Genomic DNA, 27,732 nt, shown 5'->3' with positions numbered 1-27,732 from the left:
TAAAAGTAAGCTGAAATTAAATAGATGATGCAATGAATAGAATGTGAGACTTGGGCCTGGAAGATAAGAGTTCAAATCCCACCTCAGACACTTACTAGATGTGTGACTGAGCAAGTTGAATAACCTTTCTTCGTCTCAGTTAACTTATCCATAGCATGGGGATGAAACTGGCATCCACCTCCCAGGGTTGTTGTGAGGATCAAATGAAATTATATTTGTAATATATTTTGTTAACTTTGAAGCACTCCATAAATGCTAATTATTTTTGTTATTATTATTATTTATTATTACTCCTATTACTAGCAGTGGTAATATGTCCCACATCATAAGAGCTTCTTATTCTTTTTGGGAAGCCTTGCTGTGGAAAATAATCATGCCAAATGAACTAAAAATAGATATAAACTAAATTTCTCTTTTATGTTTATCAGATTTCTCTTTCATACTTTTCTGGTGCAACCTTGAACTGTTAGATGTACCCAAAAAGGGCCTTGAGAGCAAGAGAAAATTGAATTCCATGACTTCTAGAAACTATTTCTGGGGAGAAAGAGAATGAAGAGAGGTAATTGTGGGACAAGGCAAAAAAGGAAAGAGAACTGCATGTCCCCTCCAAATGGACATATTTGCTCATATGGCAGGGCTGACTCTCGTTATTACTTAGTCTTTTGTGTTGAAAAAACAATAATTTTACTTTCCTCTGGCACTATCACCATCCCTTACCACCATCAACATGCATTTCTTCTATACTTGATATCCACTTTTCTCTCAACAGCAAGAGGGATCTGATCCCCATCTTCTTTAAAGTTCACATGTACAAAAGATCTCTCCCTGTGTCATATAAGGAGGTGGCCCTTGGGGAAGCTGGATGAAATCTCATGTGTTCTGATCTCGTTGTGAGAGCAACTAGGGCAGTGGTCCTCAAAGTGTAGTCCAAAGAATTGTTGGGGTCTCTGAAACCCTTTCAGAGGGTCTACAAATTCAAAATTATTTTTTATTTCTAATATAGTAAATAGCTATAAATATAACCTATGTGAACAAAAACTCTTTGAACAGATCCTTGATAGTTTTTTAACAACATGAAGATACTGAGAACAAAAGTTTGAGAACCACTGAACTAGGGTATCTGTGCTGTTTGTGAGATAAAAGTGATGATATGTAATCACCCCCTGGGGGAAAGTGCCCATAGGTAAAGTGCCCACAGTTGCCACAAGCTTACTTTTCAAGGAAGAATCTTCTTGTCTTTCAGACCCTAAGCAAATGTGTGATTTGTTTTGCAGCCAGATAGATACATATCAGGGTCCTCTAAGTTCATAGGTAGAAGTATAGGACCTGAGCAAATATAATGACCAAAGTCATTGATGACTGACTGAGAGTGAGGGTAGGGCAGAATTGCCTATTGTAAATGGAGCACTTCCTTCCTCTATCTACAAAAGGAATATATTAATTGTTTTTCAGCTTGGTGTTACTTAGGTGGCAAAAGAATTCCTGTGCCTTCATATTTTGTTTTATTTTCTCTGTCATTTCTTTTGCCTGTTGTTTTCCTACTAAGATCCCAACTACTCTGAATTGCCTTTTTTTCTAATTTGTGGAAATTTGCTTTGTTCCAAGTACACATGTTTTCTTTTTCAGAAAAAAGACATGAAATTATTTTTTGTTACTTTTTGGTAATCAAGTTAGGTTTACACTAGGACTACAAGGATGGTTCAGCATTAGGAAAAAAAAACTGAAAATGATCATAGGAAAACAAAACAAAAATCTCAAATCACATGATTTTATCAAAAGATAAATATTTCTTGACAAAATACAGTGATCATGTGCTATAAACAGAAGAACCATTTTAATGATGGTCAAGAGTACATACCTAAAATAAAGAAACTAGTATTATAGGCAATAGTAGAAGCTTTCTGAGTAAATACCCCACTTTTATTTTATGTAGTTCAAGAAATAATAGTGATAGCAAGAAGTGGGGGAAGGAACTGAAGGAATAAACACCAGCAAAGAGGAAATAAAACTATCCCTATCTTTGATGATGTAATGGTTTACTTAGGAAATCCTAGAGAATTATTATTCTTTATAGCTTTTAGCCCCGTGTCAACTCGTGATTTAAATAATTTTTTGATGCCAATTAAACATTTTCCCTGCTCTTCTTGTAAACAAGCAGCAATCACACATCCTTCCTTAAACAGAAATGATCATTTAAAGGCTTGACTGTGTTCATCAGCCAAATGTGTTTCTCGACCAGACCATGCCATTGTATTTAAGAATGTTCTCTCAGCGTGTTGCTTTGGCACACTGAGCATAGTCTGGCCTGGGAGGGAGTTTACACCTCAGAGATAATAATTGAAGTAAGGAAATATAACACTCTCCTTTGCAAAACACTCCCCATTTCACTTGACTTGTACATTTAAGACACATCCAGTTCTAGTGACTCAAATACAGTGAGGAATGATCTCATGATGATCAGGATTTTAGTATGTGACTTTCTTTGTTTTGCTATTTTGGGTTTATTTTGGCCCTTCTCAACACTCTCCGCTGCCTAGAAAGAAGCTATTGGCACCCTTGCAGTGTTTATATTTTGCAGCCTCTTAGGTTGAAATTGTTAGTTCAAAAGCTGTAAGCTCACATTTCAGCTCCGACAGCCCTTCCCCCTTTGCAGATATGTCCAGAGTGTTGTTTTCCTCCACAGCAGAATGTCCAACCACCTCTGAACTTACTTCCTCTTATTCTGATCAGGAGAGTTTAGCCACTATCAGGGATCATGCGGCATGGTTACACACAGTGTGCCTCTGTGGGAAAGGACTCACCTCACTTCACAAAAAGCAGAACCTGCTGGGTAAATATTGATCAATTTCCTGATTGTTGGGGCTTAGAAAAGAAAAAAAAAATGGAATCAATTATGGCAATTTATTCTCCCCAGATCCAAGTTGCTGTTTCTTAAATAGACAGGGAAATGTCATCGGAGTGCTTCAAAACAGGTGAGATACAACTTGGTTGAGAGTATCCCTTAAGGTTTTCTTCAAGTATATGAAATAATAGGACTATATGTTAATTACAAGTACCTGTCCCAATAGACTGTCAATTCTTAAGCATTTTTTCCCCTGAAGCAATTGGGGTTAAGTGACTTGCCCAGGATCACACAGCTAGGAAGTGGTAAGTGTCTGAGGTCAAATTTGAACTCAGGTCCTCCTGAATTCAGGGCTGGTGTTCTACCCACTGCACTACCTGGCTGCCCTTCCTAAAGCTATTTTTAAGTTAAAATATCACCAATGCTACCATTAGTTTTCTAATATTTCTTCTTCATTCACCCAATCTTTTAGACTAGATTCTTGGAAAAGAAATGCCCTGGAAAAAGATAAGAGAAACAGAATCTGCTCTCCCTCTCCTTATAGACAGGCTGTTGATAAGATAACAGACAGATTACTAATGATTCCCACTCACAGAAGAAGAAAGCATCAGCAAAGGCTCCCTAAAAAGGGGCATGAAAATCTCAAGTTCTTTGTCTCCCCTTGTATTCAGAGATTTATTTATACCTATTCTCTCCCTCCTTCCTTTCATTTTTGGTGAGCATAACTCACCAAGAAATCCACCATTTTTTTTTTTTTTGCCAGTCTTAATTTTGTTGTTGTTGTTTTTTATATTTTTTTTCCGCAGGAGACTCTTGGCTTGAATAAAAAGGCTGTACTGAAAAGTATGTGCTTTTTCAGTTAGAAATTTGTATTTTCACTTAGGGACACCCACAGAAAACAAACCCTCAATTTTCTAATTTCTGTTAGAACACAAATTTTGTTTGATTTTCCCATCTTGCCTCTGTGAACTGAGAACTTTGAGGGTGTGGGCTGGAGAGAATTGGGGGAAAATACTGAGGCTAAGTGTTGCCATTCCCAAAGTTATTTGTGTGTCTATTGGAAATAGGACTTCAGGGTGATGGCATATTCCTGCATTACTTTAGCTGCCTTATAAAGGCTTTTGTTCTCTTCTGAGATAAAATGCTAACAAACAGGAAGTTAAAAAAAATACCGTGGGCAATTGTTCTTAATGTTGTTATTCTTATAAAGTTTTAGTTGTACATTTAGCGTGGTCCTATTCCAAAGGGTTCCTGTAGGGGGCATTATTAATAAAGGAATCAAGAGAGATAAGGTCTACTGCTGACTATTCCAGCAGCCAATTAACTATAGACTGCCGGACTGACCCCCAAAATCCAAATAGCTCATTGCAAAATCTAATAACCAAACTGAAATGCGGCACTGGAAGAAACAGAGCCCATTTTTATGGGGATGGAGGGTAGAGAGGAGCAGGGAAACTTTTTCTAAATTTTGTTTCCATAATCTCTTTTGTTATTCAGATAGAATGAAAAGGAATTCAGGGGGTTTACTCCCCCTTGGCCCAGATATTTTCTGGTGCTTGTAAGAATTAGATGCAAGTAATTAAAGAGACAAAAAAAATTATAGAATCTCAAACTTGGGAGAGAGTTAAGAGACCTTCTAGTCTGACCAATGCTAAAGCAGGAACACTGCCCCCTCCCTACAATCCCCCAAAGTGGCCATGGGTCTTTTGTTAGAAGACTTGAAAGTGACTAAACCCAACACTTTTGGGGGCAGACCATTCCACTTTTGGACAACCATAATTGTTAAGAAGCTCTTCTTTCTATCATGTCTAAATCTGCCTCTTTGAGATTCCCACCAATTCGAGATTCTGGTTTTGCTCCCCATTTGAAAAAGGAACAATGATAACTAACTGTTTCCTCACTAAATGTCCCTAGTGAGCCTTATACCCCCACCCCCAACCCTGTGCTAAATTAACCTCTGCTAGAACTAGAAAAGGTTCAGAACTGATGATGTCATCCTTTGGGTGGAGGGTCCAGTTTTGGTGTTCGTAATAATCACTTTGAGCTTGTTCCTTTTTCCTAATGGCTCAGCAGGCTTCATAGTCATGATGATTTCATCCCTGAGCCCTGCTAGAGTTCTCATATCTTTGCAAGATGTATTGAGGGGGTGGTATATACAGGGTATAGCTCAGAAATGAGATGGGAGAAGGAATGTAAGCACAGAGAAATTTACTGTTTTGTTGTTATTGTTATTGTTTTTAAAGAAGGTCACACGGAGCTAGAAGTGAATTCTTCAGGTTTCTTTTCCTCTTAAATTTTGCTGGCTCTAAAATAGCCCCTCTGCCTTTGATGCCTTAGATGTTGTCCAATTAATTCTTCTTAGCTCTGAAGCAAGATGAAAATTTTAAGATCCAAATTCAAATATATTTCATTTTATTTAGTAACTGTGATCCCAAAAGTTGTATGTATATTGAATTTTTTATAGAAATCTTTGTTAAGTACACCAGTGGAGTTTATTTTAAAGAAATTCTGTCTTTGGAGTTAGTAATGATTTTTTAAACTTATCTGTTTTCTAAATTGAAAGCCTTTTTTTTTAAAAAAAAAAAGGAATGTATTTTTAAAGTAAAAATTGGATTGCCTGTCCTAATGCAGTATTATTAGAGAATTCTCCTTTATCTTTCCTTTAAGGTATGTGTATAAGGTTGTGAAGGGAGAGGATTATATTAAAAAAAAAATAAAACTTAGCTCCAGACCAGAGAGTGGCTTTCTTTAGAATTTTAGATTTAGCACAGGAAGGGATCTCGGAAGCCAGCTAATGCAAACCCCCCCCACCCAATTTTATAGAGAAGGGAAACTGAAACCTAGATAAAGTGACTTACCCATTATCATACAAGTAAGAAATACCAGAACCAAATTCAAACTCAGTTCTTCAGTCTCCAAATTCATTAAGCTTACCAGTGGATGTTTTGCATAAAGGAATGTAAATTTTGATCACAGAAACCTGGGTAAGATATCCAAGGATAAATTTCTTTCATAAGAACCATACTTTAAACCCAAATCATTCTGGCTCTCATTGATTGGCTGACAGTAGGTCCCAGGCCAAGCCCCACTTGGTCATTGCTTGGATCCTGATTGTCTCCAAGTGAATCTAAATAAAAGTTGTTTCTGTTTAGGCCCCAAATCCAGAGGATCTTCCCTCACAGATTGTTGCTCTTTTTTATTTTTATTTTTTGACTAGTTGAAAGAGGCAATTCCCAGACCTCATTACTGACTGGACATTGCCTCAGTCAAACTGAGACCTGCTAAAGCTCTTAGCTTAACAAAGTCAAGGTCTCTCACTGCATCCAGGGCCATCTCCAATTGTCCTGATCTGTATCTTGCTGCTGGATCCAGATGGCTCTGGAGGGGAAAGTGAGGCTGGTGACTTTGCATAGCTCTCTCCCATTTAAATACAATTCTTTTGCATGTCAGGGTATCACCTCCCTGAAAGACAAAACACCTCCTTTACACTAGGCTGGAAGTTGTGAACTATTTACAGAGATCCCATAGGACCTTTTGGGAGAACTGGAACAGAAGAGGGAAGGATGGAGAAGAAGAAGGAAGTAGGACAAAGAAAAAGAGGGGCTGAAAGAAAGAGGATAAGGGGTGAGAGTAAGAGAGAAAAGGAAGAACGAAAGAATATTTCTGAGCCCTGACTGACCATAGTTTGGAGAAGGTTGCTGAAAAAGGGGTTGACACTTTGGAGTTATGGAATTAGGTATGTTGAGAAGAAGGGCTGAGAACAATTGGTTTAGTTTCTTTGTACAATCACAGATGGTCTGTTCATCTATAGATGATGGAGGAGTTTCCTTCAACTCTCCTAACCTCTGTTCTCTTCTGGTCTAGGCATATGGCCCAAGTTGCACAACTCAGCCTAACGGCCAATTCTCTTGTCTTGAACTTCTGTCTTTTCTGTTTCTGTGTTTATTACTAAGTCAAACAAAATGTTAACAGAAAATGTGGTGACGCAATCTTGCACATGTGTGGTAGGAGAAGAGGTAGAAGGGAAGGAGAGACAAGTGTGTGGAGATATCTCAGCTTTCTCATTGCTCATGCAGAATGCAGTTCCTAGAACTTCAGTGCTAACGGTCAAGCATCTTCAGTATCGATTGACAGGATTGTGGAAACCTTAAAAAAATTTTTTTTTAAGAGGAAAAAAAGGGGTATGCTTTTGTTACTTTTGCATGATGTCTGAAAATTTGAGAACACATTTCATAAATTCACTCTCTCCATTGCTGTCATTTTGAAAAGAAGGGAAAAGAGTGAAAAATTTACTGAAGAGCGAGAAATCAACCAACTACCTGATGGATTTTCTTCAAGACTTAACTAAATTGTAAAGAGGAAAAAAAAATTATGTTCTGTGTATGTAAACATTTGTAGAGTTCTCTGTGGGAAACAGCTTATAAAGATCATTCTGTTGTTCTTTTAGGTTTCATTGATTCTTTATGATCCATAGACAGTGCAGATCAAAAAGGGCCCAGATTTTTTATGCTAGTTAGCTCAGTTTTGTCTCTGGGAATTTGGTACAATGAGATTACTATCAAAGACCCTTGACCTTCATTCTTGGACAAATTGAGAGCTTCATTAAAAAAACATCCATACCATTAGTAAGTTGATTGTATTGGCCTTCAGGATTATCAACAGTGTTATTAAATTAATTCTTAATTTTATATAGTATAATACAGGAGCTTCAATAAACAGCAAGGCCCCATTGAGAAATGAAGACTCTGAAATTCCCACAAAGCTGTGGTCTCCATCTGTTTAATCTAAGACATTTAGATTAAATCAAACAGAAAAGTCATCAACTTTTAAATAGTTTATAAGAAGCTGCAAGTTAATATCTATTTCTCTGTGTATACACATTTTTAATGAATCATTAAGGCCTTTTTCTTCAGAATATGTACTCCGTGGTTAGAAAGCATGCATAAGTTATTTTTTCTCTTTAATTCTGTGCCTTTTCACTGATTTCAGTCTTACTCATTAGAAAATGCTTTTTTCACCCACGGATGCCAAAGGCTCTAGAACCTAACCACTTCATGCTCTCCTTTATACTTAGAAAAAAAAGACTTTTTTCCCTCATTTGTGGCTTTCATAGAAAAATATGAGTTGACAAACAAAAATTGATTTTTTAAAAAAATAAGACTTCTGCTCTTCTCCCCCACCCCATGTCATTTTTTACTTTGGTATTATATTAATTGTGTGGTCCAAAACAGATTACAATAATGATAATGTGCTTTTAGAGTTCATTGTTGAAATATGTGGGTTTCACCATTACTTTGAGTAAATGTGATGTAAATGAAGGGTGGTTTATAATGGCCCTGTTTGAACTTGTTCATTCCAAAATGGATGTCATCCTGGGGACAGTCTTACCTCCACCCCACTCAACCATTCTTCACCCCTACTTATTTGTAATCTGACATTAAATGTGATCCAAAGTGAATCTAGCTAATCTTTTGATATTTTAAAAAAAAATTATGTTTTGGAATTGAAATGCAAAATTAATTTTGAGATCTACTGAAATAATCAAATACCTAAAGGGAAGTTTACCTGTTGTCTGCCTACTTTTGACAATATTAGAATTTTGTAAATACCTATTTTGTGGATTTAAAAAAAATAATCTGCCAAGTTATCAGTTTATGCTATTCTGTCCAGTAATGTATACCAGAATACAGGTGGAATTTATGCATTTCTGACCAATATTGTACTGGCTACTTTTTCTATTTTTGTTTTACTTTTTACATTTTTGCAATTCTAGGATGATGGTGCCATGTTATGGTCAATACAGGTTTTTAATAAGAAGAATTATTATAAAATTGTTTTTTAGTAACAAGAGTTATTATTGTCATAAAATCTTGAATATATAGCCTTTAAAAGTTTTTTTTTTTTTGGGGGGGGGGGGAGTTAGGTGGCGCAGTGAGCAGATAGAGCACCAGCCCTGAAGTCAGGAGGACCTGAGTTCAAATCTGGTCTCAGACACTTAACACTTCTTAGCTGTGTGACCTTGGGCAAGTCACTTAACCCCAAGTGCCTCAGCCAAAAAAAAGTTTTAGGTTTTCACACAAATGATCAATTATAAAAAAAAAAAATCATAAATAGGAGAGTTCACAAGTAATTATGTTTGATCAAGCCTTTTCATTTTGGGACCTTTTTGTACTTGACTTCCCTCTTTATGGTTTATTTAGAAATGTGTTCAGTTATTATGATAAATATTTTATGTCAATGGTTTGTGTGTAAAAAATATTTATGGGCTTTTAAAAAATAGGTTCATTGGAGATGAAGGACTCTCTGATTAAGAACCAGAATTTCATGAAAAAAATGTCTGTTGAACTGAAGTGAACTGAAACCACAATTTCTTTTCAACGAGAAAAAGATTCGTTGAAGCAACTTTGACCCTGAGAAAGGTGAGAAGTGCCTGGACCAAGTGGATTTACCTATTTTTGACTTCAAATGGAACATTTGGCCTTTCTATTTTTCTGTGTAGTTCCTAGGATACTATGACTGCCCAACTATGAAACTGGCTAACTTAATTATTAGGGCATGGCATGAAGCCCATTTGTTCCAAATGATCTGATGTAGCTATGATTTAGAAGTATTGCTGCCTGACAGAAATTGATAGATTTCTCTGTCTTTATGATGTATTAAACAATGACTGTAGTTGGTAATCAACATTATGTAGCATGCCAGTGATTTTTATCTCAATATTCATCCATATTGTATGAGACAACATTAATATTTCACATAAGTTTATCCATGAAATTAATTTTTTCTCTCATATCACACTCCATTGTAATTGTATGTGTCCAAGAAAAACAGAAAACCATATGAAAAGCCGAGTAAAATCAAGTAATTCTCATTCCCATTGTGAACCTGTAGTTGTGAATATTCATGGATAATTTAAAAACACCCTCAAAATTGCTTTCCTCCCATCAGCTAGGAATGTATTTTTCCTTCAAGCATTAACAAAATCAGCCTCATGCTTCTCCCACCCTTGGGAAAAATTGCATTGTATTGATTGACAGTAATTGTGTGGTCTTTGTTTGAATCCATGGCCAGTTTTTGGTAAATGGGCATATCTGTATTCAATGCATTGGAGAGATTGTTTAACTAGGTGTGTCCAGGATACATAATGGTTATTGCTGGAAAGAAATCTTAATTATTTTGCTTACTTAATATAATTAAAAATTTTCATTTTGAAGTGTACTTTTACCTCTACCAAAATAGCAAAGCCATACCATTTAGTAGTGCATAGAATCACACATTGTTATAATTGGAAGGAGACTTAGGCATCCTATAAGTCCAACTTGCTCATTTTCAAGATGAGGAAATTGAAACCCAGAGGGATGAAGTGATTTGTCCAAGGTCACATAACTAATTAGTTACAGATGCAGGCCTTTGACCTAAGCCTTTTGACTCCAAATCAGTGGTCTTTCCACTCCACCATATTGTCTCCCCAAATCCTGTTCCACCTGGCCTTCCTGTTCAGTTTCATTTTATTGAAGAGTCAGCAGCTGGTAAATAGGTTGTATAACATACTGCAGTAAGACCACTGCTTCTCTTGACAACCAGAGATATTCTGTTATTCAGATTATTTACATGTAGTTGATGAGGATTCAATTATAACACACAATATTTGTGCATGTTGCATTTGAACAGTTTTAGGGGAGAAAGTTGAAAGTGGGCATTCCTTTATAAAGAAATCTTTTCAATGAGAATTAAGACATAATTGCCAGCAGCATAACTATTGCAATTATATTTTTGTTTTTAAGTCTTCAACTTGATTGTATTTCAAGAGATCTTGCTGAATAGTTTAGTAGTGGACTTCTAGATTAGAAATTAAGGAATACTATTGTAGAGATCCTAGCACAGATAGGAAGAATCAGTGGGAGGGGTACTTATTCCCATGTTACATGATTAAATTTGATTTTTAAAAAGTCCATTTTTATATCACATGTAATGGTCAAGCTTGGAGTAAAAATAACTTATCTAATTATTTCCCCCATCTCTTGATTTCGTAAGTCATCTGTTGCATCCATTAAACAGTAAGTGCATAGACTTTACAGTTTGGTTCTTTTTTTGGTATAAATTTAGTAACTAAATTTATATTCATCTTGCATTCATTTTTCTAGTTTAAATTATTTTGCTAAAGGAAAATTGACAAAACATTAATGTTGATTATTGTTTGCATAACCCATATGAATGGTGTAGTTCAAGCTTCATTATTAAGTCTGTGTTGAGTTAATCAGGTTAGACCAATAGGAAATTCTTTTGGAAAATTCTTCCCTTGCTGCTAAGCTGAGGAAATGACTAAGAATTTTCCCCCTAACCCTTTTCTATACATCACTTAGATAAAACCCTATCTTGTACCACTTTACTAAAAAAAGTCATCTTTGGCCATAATCTAAAAATGGGAAATTTATGTTTGAGTAAACCTAAACCACTGTATTGGAAAATATGATTCAGCCTTGTCTGTAGAAACAATTTCACACTTGCTCTGCCTGACATAGATCACAGAATCATAGAACATCAGGGTTGGAATAGACCTTAAAGCTCATTCTACGGATGAGAAAAATAAAGTCCAGAAAAGGGAAGTATCTAACCCCAAATCACATAGCTAGATAGAAGCAACATTTGAACTATCATAATAGATATTTTATGGCACCCTAAAATTTATGAAGCATTTTAAACCTATGATTCATTTAATCCTCTTAGGTAATAATAAAAATAATAACAGCTAGCATTTATATAGCAATGTCACATTTGCAAAGAGTGTTATATATTATATCTCATTTGATCCTCACAACAACCCTGGAGATAATAAAAAGTAGCTTGAATTTATTTATTGCTTTAAGATTTACAAAGCACTTCACAGATGTTACCTCATTTGATTCTTACAACAACTCTTTGAGTTTCTATGCTTGTATTTTCCCTTCTGAGAGATGAAAAAATTGAGGTTAGTGGGGAGGAAAGAAATATTTATTGAACACTTACTGTGTGCCAGACTCCATTATTTCATTTGATTTTCATAACAACCCTGGGTAATAGGAGATATTGTTATTCCTGTTTCAATTGAGGAAATGGAGGCAACCAGGACAAATACATTGTTTGGGGTCATACAGCTAGCATTTGAGGCAGTATTGGAACTTGAGCCTTCTTGGCTCCTTATGAGGCAGTTACCATAGGTTACTCTGTTTAACTAATGAGGAAACTGAGTTCAGAATTAAGCAACTTTCTTTCAGTCGGGAAAACTTAAGGTTTTTGATTATTAAGCCAGTACTCTTCCCATTTGAGTTTTTAGCATCCAAAAGGATTCTAGTTTAGTATAGGATCATTTAGAACCTAAAGTCAACTCACTAATTGGGGAGATGATTAAAAGGATATAGTATTCTTCATCCTCTATGTTTTATAGACTCTGCCAGAAAGCATCACATCATACATCTTCTTTTTAATCTTTATCATTAGGTCCCATATCTCTAGTTCCTTTTAAGACCTAGACCTTCATGATGCCATTTCCCCCTGTCATTTGTATTCTTTTCCTTCCCCCAAATTAATTTGTATTGTTATATATTATGTACTTATGTACAGGTATGTATCTATATGCATGTGGTTTCCTTCAATAAAACCATTTCATTTTTTTCTTTGTATTTCTAGTGCCTACTATAATGCCTGGAATCTAGTTGACTCTTAGTAAATGCTTATTGAATTGAATTAATTGAGGGCCACATGTGATCCACAATCATCCATATTTTTTTTCAGACAGATCTTAGTAGATATTCTATAACAGGACAATTATTTTTACTCTTCAGATGACTTTGTCCCAAATCAATTTATGATCCACTTAAAAAAAAAAAAAAAAAAAAAAAAAAAAAAAACCTCCTTCAGCATCAATATGAACACTCCATTTATTAATCAACTGATCACAGAATCACTAATTCAGTACATGCTACCCAAACAGGGAAAAGCCAGTATGATTTCTTTCTCAATTCAAAACATTCTATTTGGGCAAGATTTTCATGTATTACTTATATTCAGTAAGTGTAATGTAAATTCTGCATGGGGATAGGAGGGAAAATAAAGCAACAATTTAAATGAGGACCACAAGGAGACTGTTGTCACAGTGAAACATTTCTTTCCAAATGAGGTGATACCGCAACTTAAAACCGACTTAGCCTTTCGCTTTCTACGGCATACCACATAGAGGAAAAGTACCAGAATTCTAACTGCTGATGCGTCAAATGCTACGCTGGCCAGGGAAAGAGAATCCATATAGCCCATTCATATGACATAGGGCTATAAGTTAGCAGGACTTTGAGATACTGCCCAATTTCCTCACTTATAGATACAAAGACTGAAGCCCCCTTACTAAAAGTTTATTGACTGAGTGACTAAGGCTAGATAGGAAGTGAAGACAAAATGAATACTCAGGTTACCCAAATCCAAAACCTGTATTCTTTCTACTACGCCATGATTTGAGACTGGACATCATATATGTAAAATATTCAAGGTTATTTTTATACTCCTTTTCAGTTTACTTCCAATGAAGATTAACTGTATTTAAGGCACTGTATTAGGCATTGGAAATATAAAGATTAAAAAAAAGAACCCCTGTTCTTAAATAAATTATCCTCTATAGGAGTGTTACAAGTTAGACACTGGTAAATATAAAAGAGAATTGGGACTGGGTGGGCCCAAAAAATCTAAGAAAAGTAGCTCTCGAAACACTCAAAGAGGGAGAGAATGCTAAAAAACTCAGACCAGGGGAAAAAATTGTAGGTAGAGGGTGGTATGAGAGTCAACTTGAAGGAATGAGTAGCTTCTAAAAGATGAGGGTCAGGGGAATAGAGAAAGAAGTTTGATCTAAATGCAATACATTTATTTCTAAGAAATAAAATTTTCTTAATATTTTACCCCAAGAGATATGTTCTTCCTTTATTGATAGGAGGTCACACCTGAAGTAAATTGCATGTAGTTTAGGACATTTCTCACTTAGAGGGAAAGACAGACAAATCAAAGAAAGCGAGGAGCAAATTAATGAGACTTGTCTAGTAGTAAGAAGAATACCAAGAAATAAGTATGTGGAGCTTGACAAAATGGAGATTAGACAGGGAAAGAAAAATAATTCCAGATATAGGTAATGAGAACTGATCCCCAGGGTGGAGAGTAACTGTTAACATTGTACAGGAAGGAGCAACTAGAATAATGAGGTGAAAATAGGGGAAGGACATCTTAGAATTTAATATTAGAAATAAAATTTTATATAATGAACTCCATTTGAGTGAGAAGTGGTTCTATCATAAAGGATGGAATACTAATTCTAGTATGACCATTGTTGTTTGTTGTTCAGTCATTTTTAGTTAGGTTGGATTCTCTATGACCCCCATTTGGGGTTTTCTTGGTGATGTGCAGTTTGACATTTTCTTCTGCAGTTCATTTTATAGATGAGCAAACTGAGGCAAAAAGGATTAAGTAACTTGCCCAGGATCACGCAGTTAGTAAGTATCTGAGGCTGGATTTGAACTTAGGAAAATGAGTTTTGCTGACTCTAGGCCTGGAACTCTTCTACTCAGCTTGTCCTACAATGACCATTAAGCTAAACTAATAGGTAGCTTAGTTTGCAAGGTATTTTACGTGTTCTCTCATTTGATCCTCACAACTACCTTTTTGAAATAGGTATCATTATTATCCCCATTTTATAGATGAGGAAATTGAGACTGAGGCTATACTTAGCTTTTTATAATAATTTGCTCTGGGTCTCCAAGATAATTATTTTCCTAATGAGAGGAGGGAATAAAGCGAATAAGGAAAGGCTTAGAGTTGGGATCAGGTAGAAACAGAAACCCATTAAATTGGGCCTGATCTTGATATTTCTTGTCTTATTGTTGTTCTTAGTCTGCTGTCCAGAAACCTCGAGTCATGGAATCTCTTGAAATTTCTATATAAAAATATAGTTGAAACCACCACAATTTTAGCCCTGATACCTAAAAATAAATGGCCAGCTAAGTTGCACAGTGGATAGTGTGCCGACCTGGAATCAAGAGAACTTGAGTTCCAATATGACCTCAGATACTTATTACCTGTGTGACCCTTCAGTAAATTAGTTAATTCCATTTGCCTCAGTTTCCTCATCTGTAAAATGAGCTGAATCTAATGGCAAACCACTCTATTGTCTTTGTTAAACAAATCCCAAATGGGGTCATGGAGAGTTGTACATAACTGAAAAAAAAGGACTGAATAACAACAAACATTAAATGGGTAAGAGAACAGAGTGTGACCAGTAGCAGAATCTCTTACAATCAATCAAAGTCATTGAGTCATATCCTAAGCAATCTAGAGTAAAGAAAGAAGCTATCTTAGAATCTCAGGAAGAGATTTTCAAATCTAGCTTTCCATCCTGCTCTTGCTGTTTGCTTTCTCTTCTTTCTTTAAGCCCATAGAAACTCAGGCAAACTTTACATTGCAATAGAAACCAAATTTGTCTTCACAGAAGGTTAATATATCTCCTTGTTACTCTAACCTAATATTTGTTGAATAAAAATCTAATTGCTAAATATAAATAAAATAACAAAGTATGGATTCTGCATAATGAATTTTAAATTCTTTTAAAATTATTTTCTAATTATCTCCTTTTAAATTATGTTTTTCCAAATAAGGGCAAAATTATGATTTTAAGAGAAATAGTTTTATCAGCATAGAAGGAAATTTTTAAATGACCTGGGGAAAAACTGGCACTGCCATCATCATAACACATAGCTTTGTATTAGTTTGTCCTCTTCCCATATTTCAAGGGATTTATTACTGAAACACATATGGCCAACACTATGTTTACAATTTTATGATAAGACTTACTGCTTCATGTAGTGACCTGTTTTAAAAATAGTCTTGTCATAACAAAACTAAGCAGCAAAACAATACAGTTATTACAAGCTACGTATGTTTTTTTTTTTCTCAAGTGGAAAGATCTCACACTAGTAAGTCAGTGACAAGACCTACAGCCCCATTATTACTAGACTTTTTTTTTTAAAAAAAATTGCCTGGAGTAAGTATCATAATAAAAAAATGAAGAAAGAACAAAATTAAATTGCTTGGCTAACACACCACTGTTTAAATCTGCAGAAAAGAAACAAGGCTAAATAATGAAAACCTAACTTTTATTTTGTAATTGTAGCATGAGGCAAAGATTACTATAGTACAGAGTACAGCAATAACCATGTTTTGAAGTAACTATTATAAAAGCAGTGAGTCAAGGAGTACAGTGATAGTGAAAACTAACCAATTAATCAGAAACCACAGGTTCTAATGCTTAATGATACTAAATAGAAGTGGCTACTGTTAGTCATATGGTTTCAGAAATGCTAAAGTTCTAATGCTTAAACACATGGAAATGGCTACAAGGCAATTATAATCTTTGAAAGGTAACTAGAAAGGAACTCCGAGTGGTAATACTTGTATAAAGCAATAACAACTCCTCCTTCATCCCCTTTCCTTAAGAAGTCAAAAGATTTTGAACCAAACACTTTTATTATCTTTTTTTTTTTTTTTTTTTTTAAAAATTTAATAGCCTTTTATTTACAGGATATATACATGGGTAACTTTACAGCATTAACAATTGCCAAACCTCTTGTTCCAATTTTTCACCTCTTACCCCCCCACCCCCTCCCCTAAATGGCAGGATGACCAGTAGATGTTAAATATATTAAAATATAACCCAGATACATAATAAGTATACATGACCAAAACATTATTTTGCTGTACAAAAAGAATCAGACTCTGAATTATTGTACAATTAGCTTGTGAAGGAAATCAAAGATGCAGGTGTGCATAAATATAGGGATTGGGAATTCAATGTAATGGTTTTTAGTCATCTCCCAGAGTTCTTTTTCTGGGTATAGCTGGTTCAGTTCATTACTGCTCCATTAGAAATGATTTGGTTGATCTTGTTGCTGAGGATGACACTTTTATTATCTTATCCACTGTGTTTAACATATGTTTCTATGGGAAATGTATTTGGAATTTCAAACAACCAACTTGAAAATGGGTTGTGTTTTTAAAGTTTGTTAATAAGTTTGCAACTCTTCATACATGGATCCAAAGTGTTAGCTTTTATTGTTTTGGATGACTTAGGCAACGATAATGGAATTTCTCCATTAAGCCATATCTTTAATGGAGTACTCTTTTGGCTTTTTTTTTCTTTTCTTTCCTTCTTGTGTGTGTGTATGGAGTGTGTATGGAGTGTATGGGGGGGGAGCAATTGAGGTTATGTGACTTGTCCAGGGTCATAAAATTAGGAAGTGTTTGTTAAATGTCTGAAATTGAATTTGAATTCAGGTCCTCTTGACTTCAGGGCAGGTGCTCTATCTGCTGTACCATATAGTTGCCCCCACTTTTAGAAATAGCTAGCCTTGGTCAGGTGTGAATTATTTGTATTGTTGTTTTGATGGAAATGAATTAAAGGGTTGACACAGAGGAAAATGAAGTTGACAGGCTCTTGAAAAATGTCACCTAGCTGGTGATTGGTTTTGGTCAGCATGGAGTAGAAAGGATAATTAAGCTTAAAGATAGCATTCTCTTTGAGAATGAACCAATTTCTTCTTTCCATCAAACAGTGAGTCATTGATTTTATTTTTTGTAGGTATCTAGTAAATTTATCATATGTGAATAAAGAACTCCATTAGTTCTTTTTTTTTCTCCATTTCTAAAAAAGGGAAGTCTTTTTAATTTATATGGTTGTCAGGGCAGTTAGGTGTTACATGGATAGAGTGCTAAGCCTGGAGTCTAGAAGACATAAATTTAAAGTTGGTCTTGCATATTTATTAGTATGTGACCCTGGACAGGTAACTTAAAAATATTTGCCTCAATTTCCCCAATGGATATTACAGCACCTACCTTGAAGAGTTGTGAAGATCAAATGAGATAATTTAAAAAGTCCTTAGCACAGTGGCATAAAGTAGGTCTATATAAATATTTATTTACCCTGATTTTCCCTTTTCCACTAATAGCTTGGTAGAAGCCATGTTTTCTATTGGTGTCGTGTTGTCCAGTCATTTTAGTCACCTCCAACTCTTTGTAACCACATTTGGAGTTTTTTTGGCAAAGATATTGGAGTAGTTAGCCATTTCCTTCTTTAGCTCATTTTACATCTGAGGAAACTGAGGCAAACAGGGTTAAATGATTTGTCCAGAATTATACAGCTACTAAGTATCTGAAATCAGATTTGATGTCAGATCCTCTTGACTCTAGATCCAGTTCTGTATTCACTATACCACCCAATTGCATTATATTGGTAACTTCAACATATTTTCATAATCAAGTACTCTGTAAATGAAAGGAGTAGAAAGAATACTGGACTTGGGTAATGAGAGACCTGTTTTCTCAACTACAAAATGAGGAGTTTGGTTCCTCCTTCTGTTTCTAGATCTATGGGGCATAGTGGATAGAATCCTAAACTTGGAGTCAGGAAGACCAGAATTCAAATTTTACATACCTCAAATATTTATTTAATTATCCTGAGTAAGTCACTTAACTTTTCTGTGCCTCAGTTTCCCCACCTGCAAAATTGGGATAATAATAGCACCTACTTCCTAGGACTGTTGTAAGAATCAAATGAAATAACACATGCGAAACAATTTACACACTTTAAAGGGGTACACACACACAGTCACATATCTATTATATGATATATATACATATATGTGTGTGTGCATATACATATATGGTTATATAATCCATTATATAAGTTCTGGTCTTATTGCATTATAAATTTTGAAGGACTTTCTAATTGTTTAACATTGTTGTTAGCCTATGAACATAATTTTTATATGCCATTTTTTGTTGTCTATATTGCTTTCACATTTTTACTTCATTTATAATCAAGAGCCTTTTTCTACTGCCTTATTCTGATGTGCAAGCAACTCTGGATCATTAAGGGTTATGCCAGGAGAACAGTCTGACAGGCCTACTAAGCTGCAAAAGCTTTGAATAAAGGCTGGATAGCAGATTATGCTGTCCAAGGACCAATTTAGCTAAATCCTTGTAACTCACTCAGTCTTGACCTTTTTGGCCATGGTGACTCATTGACAATAACCTGGGAGGTAAATATAGCAGCAAATATTATTTTTATCATCTCATGAGAAAACTGAGGGTCTGGGAGGTGTCATAACTAATCCAAATCACAGAGCTATTTAGTGGGGCTAATACCGGTTCAGGCTTTCTAACCCCTCATTTCATACCCTTTCTACTATGTAGTCTGTACTTCACTTGCTCAAAAGGTTAAAATGACTCAATCTGACCTTCTCTGGCTGACCTCAGAGGTCTCAGCTGGCCCAGGCTGCAAATGAGATTGGAATTATCAAAGTAACAACTTTTCATTTTTATGGAAAAATACTTAAGGCACATTCATTGGAGTTCAAATCTCTGTTCTCAACACTGAAATATGATACTGCGTGAGAGTTGTTACACCTTAGAATCTGTCCAGGCTGCCAGCAGAGCGTCTCATCTTCATTCATTATAACCTATCTTTCATCAAGTGTATCTTAATTCTTCCTTGTTTTTTGTCCATGTGATTTTACGACAGAACATCAAGTCAGGTGTGCTAAACATGTTCCACTTTGGGCTAGAAGAATTATATAGACACAACCCTGCAAAGATAAATGGTATTTAATTGAACAAACAACCTTTGTGTTGTAATAATGTGCTTGTTTCTTTCTGTTTTATTTCAAAGGAACACTGGCATGAGGTTTAAAGGAGTTTTTAAACACATGCACACATTTTGTTCAGTCTTTGTAATGTGAAATGAGCAGGCTTTTTTCAAGGATGATGACAATCTAGCAAACTTCTTCCTATATCAGACCTGATTGGAGGGAATTAAGATACTTTTGTTAAGAAAATACATTCTAGTTTATAGTACAAAGTTATCAACTATGTTTTTTTTAATTTTTGAGGGATTAAAATGCCATAAATTATGTAACACTAAAGCTATGTTGAAGAAAAAATTCTTTGATATGGGAACTCTTACATGCCTTTAGGTCATCACTATAACCATAAATTTTATTCATTAGATGTATAAACTTGTCCATTGATAAATCATTCTGTTTAACAGTACCATGAATATGTTCACTTGAATGACTGCCATCATAGAAACAAGATATTCATCTAATTCCATCCTGATTTTTTAATCACAGACATTATTCCAAATTTTTTTCTCTCCTTATGCCTACTCCCAAACTTCTTATTCCTACCCTCTCCTCAGAAGACTTTCTCTCATGCCTTACTGAAATAATATGAGCCATTTACTATTTGTTCTTCTCTTCAAAACTATCCTCCATTCTTTCCTTTATTCCTTTGTAATCCCATCATCTTTTTTCTCCTCTAGCATATTATTCCATAATAATCCCCCATTTCTCTTTAATATTTAATCTTTCCCTCTTTACTGACTTATTCCCTGCTGCTTATACAAATACCCAGGTCTCCCCTATCTTTAATAGAAACTTCACTTGACCTTATCATCCTTTCAAACTGACATCCTATATCTCTCTTCTCTTTTGTAGCCAAATTACTAAAAAAAAAAAAAAAAGCTGTCTTTTTTTGCTTCCACTTACTCTCCCTTTTCCCTTCATTTCTTAACCTTTTGTGATATAATTTCTAACTTCAATACTCAATTGAAACTGTTCTTCCCAAACTTACCAACTGCCCTCATCCTTCTTGTTCTCTCTGTGATATGTGACACTGTTTACTACCCATTCCTCCCAGATATTATCTCTTCTTTTGCATGAGAGCATATTCTCTCTTGTTTTTGACTTATAATTTTAACTGCTCCTTCTTACCTCCTTTTGCTAAATTATCATTCACAACATACTAACTGAGGGTCTATGCCCAGGCTCTCTATTGTATAATCATCTTCTTATCTCTTTCTATACCTTCTCTTTTGGTGATTTCATCATCATGATTTGACTATCCATGTCTATGCAGATGACTCCATAAAGTTTCTGGCCTAGTACTTAATAAAAATTGGATATTTCAAAATGGCACAGTAGACAGCTAAAACAAAACGTTATTTTTCCTCTAACTTTATGAATCTTCTGAGCTCTCTTAGTTTTGTTATTGTTGTTATTGCTAAATCATTTTCAGTTGTAAATCCATTTGGGGTTTTCTTGGCAAAGATACCAGAGTGATTTATTTTTTCCTTCTCAAGTTCATTTTATAGATGAAGAAACTGAGGCATACAGGGATAAGTGACTTGCCCAGGGTCACACAGTTATTACGTATCTAAGACTAGATTTGAACTCTTGAAAATGAATCTTCCTGACTTCAGGCCCATTACTCTATCCATTGTGCTACCTAGGCAATGGGCAAAGCTATTTTTTCCACTTAGTGATATTCACAACTTAGTATTATCATCATCTCCTCATTTACTCATTCCCACATCCAGTTATTTATCCAGTCATTGATTTTCCTTCCTCACTTCTTTCATATTCATCCCCTTCTCTCTACTCACAAACCTAGGTGGTGTCAGTCCAGGCCCTCATAATGCCTTATTAAAAGGCATTAATCTAATAAATGGTTTCACTGTATCATGTCTCTCCCTTCTTCTGTTCTTACCCAAGTTGCCAAAATATTTCTTTAAATTCCCAAATAATTAAAATTATTTGGCATATACAAAATTATCTAGCTATTGTTGGATCAAATAGAATGCCTCCATTCAGTATTTAAAGCTATTCAATCACAACTCCAACCTATCCATTTGACCTCATATATTAATTCCCCTTTGTGTTCTTCTTGGTCCAGTCATAATGAATTTGCTCTTCCTCAAATGTAACATTTCATGTCCTGATTGGTTCCCAAGCTTGGAATATCTTTTCTGCTTTCCTCTGCTCTTAGAGTCCTAAGTTTGTGTCAAAGCTAAACTCCCATTATCCATCATCTCTTACTTAGACCTTTGCTAATCCCCTTAGACGCTAGGGCTTCCCTCCCTCCAAATTATCTTGTATTTATTTAGCATATGCGTTACATATATATTATATACATATATACACTTATATGTACATGTTATCTCTCCCTTAGAAGGTGAACCTCTTGAAAACAAGAACTAACTCATTTCAAATAAATACCTGCACTTAAGACAGTGCCTGGAACCTCAGATGTGTTTAATAAATGCTCCTTGACTGACTGATTGATAACTGAACCCATTTGGCATTAAATAACTGATCTTAGAATTATGACAAATCACAAAGCTTTTCTGGGCATAAATAGGACTAAAGCTTTTTATTGTGTCTGAAGGTGCTCTATTAATTTTGCACCTTCACAGTCCATTACCCTGATCAGACATCTTGAAGTGATCCTCAGCCATTAAGCCTCTTATAGCAGGCAAACTGATCTACTTCATTTTTGTATGTTTGCCTGCAGGAGCTTAAAAAACAAAAAATAAGCAAACAAAATCTTACTATGCTGAAGCATCTGGAATTTTAACACTTAATCTGCTCAAGAGTAATGCTAGATGAAATCTGCCATCCTAAGCAGCATCCAATGGCTAATAAAACTTATCTATTTAGGCTTTTTAACCCAATGGGAGCTAATAGCTAATCTACTACCTTCCACAGGCAATGAAGGGTGAGTGATGGGAAGAGCTGATTGTGTTAAAGAGATGTGAAGAGAATGCTATAGAAAGGACTTTAGGGACAAGAGTGATAGGATAATGAGAATTAATGTTGTAATGAACTGTTGAAGAAGCAAAAGATACTCATTGGACTATTGGACAGGAGCCATTAGAAATAGCAAAACTATAGATGCTACTTGGGTTTACCAGATAGTTTCTTCTAGAAAAAAAGAGGGAAAGGGAGAGGGAGTGTGTGTGTGTGTGTGTGTGTGTGTGTGTGTGTGTAAATAATACCTACTTATAAAGTCTGGAAATTTAGTTTCCTTTTGCCTATATTTTTTAAGGATCTAACTACTGTGAAGTTATTGTTTTGGTTCCTAGAAAAAAATTAAAAGTCATACAAATGAATTAGACCAACAGCCAATTTATTCTAAGCAGATCTACAGTTACCCAGGCCACAATGGTTTGTTGTGAGGAGCAGGAATTCAAGAAGAAAATGAGACCTACTCCAAACATAACATATCCAGACATCAGATGAAAAATATCCCATTATAGGGTATATGTAGCATCTTTTTGATTTAAAATGAAGAGGAGGTTTTTAGGATTATTTTAAAAATAGGATTCTACTTTTCTTACAAAACTGAAATATATGCTTGTGTATTGCCAAGTGGAAGAGTGTGTGTGTGTGTGCATGTGTATGTGTGCATACATGGGCATAAATGTACTTTCTTCAAAAATGAATAGAACCCATTACCTAGAAACATGCTTCTAAATTAAGAAAGATGTGTAGTCAACAAAGCTCCAGAAAATAGCTGGCTAACAGGAATGATATCAGCTAATAAACTCAAAACAAAAGAGCAAAAGAAATTAGCAAAGAATAGGATATGTAACTTTCCCACTGATATACAGAAATATAATCTGAAGTGTTCTAATATTATAAATGTCATAAATGAAAAAAGGCTTCCTTTTGGAAACTTTCATCTGTTTGGGTATCACACTATTGCTATTTTGACCAGAAATCCTTCCTGCTTGAGCAGCTGTTGCATCTGTACTTATCACAACTGGCTCTTTCGAGCAACTTAGTGATGAGGACAGAAAGAAATCTCTTACTTCAAGGCATGGAAAATTTATAAGCTAGTTTCCCTTAAGCATTAAAAGAAGAATCAATCCCATTCATTCCATCTCTTGATATAACAAAGCTTTCTTAGATGTTGAGTGCACTGATAAAATAAGCTTAGACTTTCTTAAGTTCCCGGTACTGTTCAGGAAAATGGAATAGTTATTTCATACAAGCAAACAGTATTTTTCTCCATTGTATTTAGACTTGCAAATACAATAAATGTTCAGTGAAGCTAGCAAACAAAAAAGCAAGGTCTGGATAAGACCATAAACTGAGATAATCAGTAGGAAAAGCATCATAGTAGATAATGTACTGGATTTGGAAGCAAGAAGACTTGGTTTTATCTGGCCCCTGATACTTATAAGCTTTGTGATCTTGGTGAAAATCACACTGAACCTCAGTTCTTTGAAATGGGGGCCAATGCTACCTGTAATATCTGCCTTATAGGGTTGTTGTGAGGTTCAAAGAAACCAATGTAAGTAAAAACTTTTGTACACTTTGAAGTGTCAGATGAATGTGAGTAATTAGTATTAGCCCTCAATGGCTCCCTACTCTCCATCTTTTTTTGTTTTTTGTTTGTTTTCTTTCCTTTTCCTACATGCTTTTTCAGAAATCATTAAATGGTGGTTATATCTGACTTACCTTTTGTTTGTTATTGTTCAGTTATTTTCAGTTGTGCCTGACTCTTCATGACCCTTTGGAGTTTTCTTGGTGAAGATACTGAAGTGGTTTATCATTATTATGGTAAACCACTTCCTTCTCTAGCTCATTTTACAGATGAGGAAACTGAGGCAAACAGAATAAAGCGACTTATCCAGTGTCACATAACTAATAAGTGTCTGAGACCAGATTTGAACTCATTCTATCTATTGCCCCATCTCTAATTCCAGTTTATCTTTAATTCCCACCAGTTTGGTAAAACTCAATGCAAACTTTGATTTTGTCTCACACACACACACACATACACACACACATACAAACACACATATAAATGATGAGCTTGGTCTTGGAAAAAGTACAATTAATTATGTATTTTAAAAAGAATCAAAAATTGGTTCTCAATGATGTCGAGTCATGAAACAAATCAGATTCTATTCTACAAGTTATTACAATGCCATTTTAGGGGAATTTAGAATTCCACAGATTAGCAACAAGGATTTCGGTAAATCAGCTATATGTGAGCATATACAAACGTATCTATATATGCATACATGTATCTACACACATGAATGTAAAAACACTAACACAAATATATACTTTCATTAGTGTGGTTTTCTTTGAAACATTTAAATAAACATCTTACAGTACAGTGTTCCTACCTAGCTCCTATTTTTATTATGAAAGTCATCAGATCATATGTAGAAAACATATAGAACAAAGTTACATTGCACTATATATAATGCTGGTGATTTAGTGGTGAATTCTATGATCCTGTCCCTTTTCTTTAAACAGCTGAGTTTTTGAGTTCTTCAAAATGGAAAAATCAAATGAAAATTTGGAAATTTTTTTATGGTCTCCAAGATTTGTTATATTCAGAAAACTATCTCAAATCAGTTCCTTAATATTTCGTCTTTGGAGATAAATACCACACACCTTTATTTGTATTATGTGTGTATATGAATTATATTTGGGCATACATATATTTATATATGGATATCTATTTGCTCTTTATTGTTCTCTTAACATGTTTTTTTTTTTAATTAGTACTAGTGAATCTTTTTTTGTGTGTTCATTTCCTTGTGATCAGTTATTTTAAGAATTCACTCAAGGAAAACAGAGCAGATTTGTTTGGCCCTTTTAAAAAGAGTAAGCTGCAATGGACATTAGGCTAAGTAAATCAAAATTCTTTTCCATTTCTACAGTCATGAAAATTATTGAAGACTCTCTCTACATGGTCGGTTCCTTGTGGTTGCTTTGAGAATGCTTCCACACATTAATTCCTATCTCATTCTTGACACGTTGTTATGTTTTCTTTTAAAAGGAGCTTAAAAATAAGATGTCAGAAAACATGGAGAAAATGCACTTGAAATTCACAATTGCTAAGCCTTTCAGATTTCTAAATGAGAAAGCCAAAAAACGTGACCTGTTTCGAAGAGGTATCATCTGAAAAAATAAAAATAAAAAAGCATTAGTAACAGCAACAGATACAACTGACAACCATCTGACATCTTTAAATGTCAGGTACATCACACATCACAAATAACATCTTCATAATCAAACCTCTTTTAAAATATATTTTATGTAAATACATTTTGGTGAAACCACAAGCTGTTTCTCTCAGTTTTGTTTTCAGCTGGCTTTGATGAAGAGATTGCCATCCTACATCCAATTCGATAGCTTTCAGCCCAAAGTCAATGAAATGGTTCAGTGTTATTCTCTGAAAGTTGCTCACTCTGCCTAGTAGCATTCAACATGGCAGGTTGGAAACAAATTATTTATTACTCGAGCAAATTGTCAAAGTGATATGAAAAAAGGTGGTAGTAGGTACAATGTCTGATCATTTAATCAGCTGGCCACTATTCCCCATTTGTGTGGTCAGTAGGGTTTCATGCCCTAGAAAAATTGCAATTGAATGTTAATAATATTCTTTTGATTTTACATATTTCACATGTCTCTTAACATCTTTCATGTGCTATAAGTATTCATACTTATTAAATATCCTATTTGTTAGTTAAATTTTTTTTCTTCCCTTTATGAAGAATAAAAATTCAGAGTCCATTGTTAGAGCATTAATTTTGAATAATATTAGGAATTCTTTCTACTTCTTTTGATTTTTCTCTCTAGCAGTGATGCCCATAGCTTTCTGAGGAAAAATTATTTGATTATACACATGAACCTCTCTGAGACTCGGATGTTAGATTTTATGTTCAGTTATGTTATCTAAATTCCACAGGGAGAGTAGTCTTTGGCCATTGGTAGGGGTAAGGGGATGGTACCAACCACTTTGTGACACTTGGAAGTATTTCTAACCTAAGCAGATATGTTTACAGGTTGTAGTGTCAACAAATGTGCTTATGAGGGATAAAAAGAAGAAAAAGTTAGGTTGCATATGGAACAATTTTGCAGAAAAATATTAATTTTAAGATGAGTAAGACTCGGCTTGAGTTCATCGAGTTGCAGAATGCTGGAGTGGGTGTTTTAATGCTTTGTTTGAACACATCTTCAATGAAAATTTTTCTGTTGTGCCTCCTGCACTTCTCAGTAATTCCCAGGGTTACAGATGTCATTAAGAGAGAAGTTGACTCTATTTAATCCTCCTAGATTGACCTTTTCAGTTGTGGTAAATTGTGTTAAAAGAAAAAAAAAAGATATAAATGCTCTGAAGAAAGTGCTTCAAGACTGTGTCGTGTTTCACTCTTTCCAGATGACTAAAATTAAAATGATTTCCTAAATCGAGTCAGTAGGTTTTACGGTGTTTCTTAAGTGAATGGTAACTTTTAGAAGAGACTCTCAAAGTATCCTCTCAATATGAGATGAGAATTTAGGTGAGACTTGTGGGTAGCAGTGCTAATCCTGAGAGTGATTAATAAAAGTCAAAGAGCCGATGACTGGAGCCGTTCATGAACTGCGCCATAATTAGACGCAGGAGTCAGGCTTTCAGAGGGTTTACATAGTATCCCCTCTGCTTCTATTTTACCTGAGACAAAGCTCCTTGTTCTGATAAATCACAATACTGAGAGGTTTCAACAGAATTAAGATGCAAATATGTGAGTGAATTCCATTGCAAATCACATTTCAGGCTAAGGGTGCTAATGTCAGAGCACACTGTCTCAAATAAAGAAGAAATTTATTTGTTTGTTTGCAACATTAGATGGAGTACAATGTGAAATACTAATCTCACTAAGATTCCTTCAAACTGGCATTAAGTATGTCAATTCTTCTTAGTAACTTTTATATTTGTAATGATAAATTTTTAATCATTTAAATAATAAGCATTCTTTGCATCACTGAATGCCTACTGTGGGGTTTGCTATGATCTCAGCATGTGGTTTTTGCCATTTAATTACTTGTGCATTTTTGATCTAGAAATCCACTTACTGAATAAAATTATAACATATTACCACTAGTGTGCTACTATGGTCTTTCTTTACCATTTTCAGATTTTTAAAATGATAGCTTAAGAGATTGCATATTCCTGCAAAGGATGTATGTGTGTGCATATAAGGG

At 34.9% G+C, this 27,732-nt stretch overlaps 1 long non-coding RNA gene across 11 annotated transcripts in view; it reads left to right on the top strand.

Moving 5' to 3' along the window:
- Positions 1-27,732, top strand: part of LOC116421439 — a 635,315-nt gene that overhangs the window by 338,219 nt on the left and 269,364 nt on the right. The window contains exon 6 of one of the 11 annotated variants that reach the window (XR_004231804.1): positions 9,123-9,261. The exons of the other annotated variants lie outside the window; for them this stretch is intronic. This is a non-coding gene — a long non-coding RNA (uncharacterized LOC116421439). The remainder of the gene's footprint in view (positions 1-9,122; positions 9,262-27,732) is intronic. 11 annotated transcript variants of the gene reach the window in all.

The sequence above is a fragment of the Sarcophilus harrisii genome, chromosome 2 (assembly GCF_902635505.1).
Source record: "Sarcophilus harrisii chromosome 2, mSarHar1.11, whole genome shotgun sequence".
In the NCBI taxonomy this organism is placed as follows: Eukaryota; Metazoa; Chordata; class Mammalia; order Dasyuromorphia; family Dasyuridae; genus Sarcophilus; species Sarcophilus harrisii.
Note: the sequence above shows the minus strand (reverse complement) of the source record. Positions and strands in the feature narration are given on the sequence as shown.